Raw genomic sequence first — 2,908 nt, forward strand, 5'->3', positions numbered from 1 at the left:
TAACTCTTAAGCACAACATCTGGTAATATGTAACACTAGAAACCAAATGCGCAGTAGACTTTTAAGAATTATGTCGTTCTTGTGAAGCTGCCGTACAACTATGCTCACTGCTCAAAAGTTGTGACTCCAGAGCAACTAACAGCGGTCTTCGCTTCACACGACGCTCTGGATCTATTAATTGCTTCAAAGTTTGCTCAAGATCAATTAACAACCGTACAAAGGTATTTGTTGTAAATATAACGTAAACAATATAATCAACTAACCTCATATGATCTGCTCTCTAACGAATGGCTTTAGTTACTTCAACGTATGCAGCCTTAAGCATCTCAGACAACATAGCAATCCAACGACATACTTGTAGTTCAAACAACTGCATTCAAAAGACGAAAAAATATGTCAGTTAGAAATCTTCTTCACTTGTTTATTGAACTCATGGTTTTTTTCTGATAATTAAATCAGTTTACAGAATTGCTCAACAGAATTTCAATTCACAAAAAGATTTAATTAATTAAGACGTCAATGTAACTGCAGTTCGACCTACATTCTTTAGATGGAATTGATGAAAAGAAACTATGATCTAGGCCAGTTGGCCTATCAGATCGGAGACCTGATTCAAAATTCGAAGTGATATCAAAACAAGAAGAGATTTATCAGGCTTGAAACAGCTGTACCTGAACTCTCCGTGGACACTAACACAAGGACAGCTCAAAGATTTTCACAAAAAGCTAGCGTTTAAATACAGCGAACGCTTAACCATTCGGCGCGACGTGACCCATAAAAACATGATCATTCACAAAAGCAACTGTAGACCATTGAGTCAAAATATTGTGCTTCAGGACCGAAAAAATTGTGAAGACACTTAAGAGCATCAAGAGAATGAATCATATTGAGACAATGGTTTACACCAGAAGACAGGGACGTTTCGGCTGTCAGCAAGGTCTCGTGAAACTGGAATCTTAGTTTTAGAAGTCTTCAAAAATCTAATCTCGAAGGTCAAAGAAAAAATGCAACGATTGCACCAAAAATGCTCCCAAGTGCCCTCTAAAAAGATATCAAACTGTGCGAAAAACAGAATCAAGATGCGGAGGAAACAAGCAAAAATATCAAAGCCAGCAAAAGCTAAGCAAGAGAATCAACAGCGCGAAAGTGCACAAAAAAACTGTTCATGTCAGTGATAATTCCCGATTTATTTCATATTCTTTTCTCTTTCTATTGGTATGTTTTTTTTAGATTTTGATTCCTGGTTGCTTAGTGGCAACTTTGGGAGCGCAATGACAGAGAGTTTTTATCGAAGTAGCAGAATTTTAGTCCCTTTCTATAATACATGTAACAGAAAATTAAGCATAGGGGAGGAACTCTTCGACTTAATAGCAAGCGGTGAAGCAAAGAACATGAAAACTCATTGTGCTGCTTTTACTGCAAACAGTATCTTTGTTGAAATCGAAGTCTTCTAAAACATTCCAAATCTTTGTCAGAGCTACGTTAGAAACAATTATTGAGACAAAATTGTGAGCAAATATCAAGGACCATATCTAAGCATACTAACAACAAAATCTACAGCAAACAAATAGAAGAAGAAATCAAAAGCAAACGTCTGATGAATTCTCTCGAACGACAGGCGGTAGGAATTTAAGTTCAGAATATAACTTAGAAGTTTTTATGGGCGCAAGACCCCCGACTTCGTTCAGGTTAATCCCGCGTCCTCCAAGGTAAACTCTGAGTCAAAGCAGTGAGAGCTATTGAGATCACTCATATTGAAGAAACCAAGTTTTGAAAAGTCAATCAAGAAGATGTTATATTCAAAAACAAAAAGGCAAAAAGGTCAAGCCAATAGTGCGCATATAAAAGACCGAACGCTCCAAAAAATGCTTCAAATTATGTTGGAGCAATAAAAAAAACCGTACAATGTTAATTTTTGCAAACTCAATTAAACAATATAACCAACTAACAACATAAGGTCTGCTCTTTAATGACTGGCTTTGGTTACTTCAGCGTTTGCAGACTAATGATTGTCAGACAGAAGAACAATCCAAGACCACCCAAAAAAGATAATGACCTGAGTTAAAAAGACAAAATCAAAAAACGGAAACAACAGGCAAAAGTAGCAGCTTCGGCAGAGGCCAAAAAAGAGTTTTTTCATGCGATATGGTGCACAAACATTGATTTAAATTTCAATTATTGTTTTTTCTTCGTTTCTTTTAGCTATTGATTCCTTGGGGCTTATTGGTAATCTCGGAAGCACAATAACAGAAAAATTTATCAGGGATTAAGTCAAATATTTGCTGAAAGTACTAATTAGCCATTTATTCACATTTATTCATCATGCTTTCCTTTTGATCTCAGTGCTCAAAAATTGTGACCCCAGAGCAACTAACAACGGTCTTTGCTTCACACGACGCTCTAGATCAATTAGTTGCTTCAAACTTTGCTCGTGATCAATTAAAAACCGTACAAAGGTATTTGTTGTCAATATCACGTAAACATAACCAACTAACGTCATATTATCTGCTCTCTAACGAATGGCTCTAGTTACTTCAGCGCATGCAGCCTTATGCTTGTCAGACGAAAAACAATACAACCGCATTCTTGTAGTTCAAAAAAGCTTTAAAAAGACTGAATGAATTTAATAGTGAATTATTTCAGAATTGATAAAATTGTTCACTTGTTCATTCAACTCATGCTTATTTCTGATCATTAAATCAGTTTACAGAATCACTCAACAGCATTTAAAGTTGCGAAAACAATTAATTAATTAATTACGACCTAAATGTTACCGCAATTCGACCTGCATCTTTTTTAGATAGCATTGATGAAAACAAGTAATGATCTACCCAATTGGCTCTAGTTTTCTGTCACATCTGATTCAAAAAGTGAGGAGGTGTTACCAAAAAAGAAGAGATTTATAAGT

The sequence above is a fragment of the Convolutriloba macropyga genome, chromosome 7, assembly GCF_964194025.1.
Source record: "Convolutriloba macropyga chromosome 7, txConMacr16.3, whole genome shotgun sequence".
NCBI classification, from domain to species: Eukaryota; Metazoa; Xenacoelomorpha; order Acoela; family Convolutidae; genus Convolutriloba; species Convolutriloba macropyga.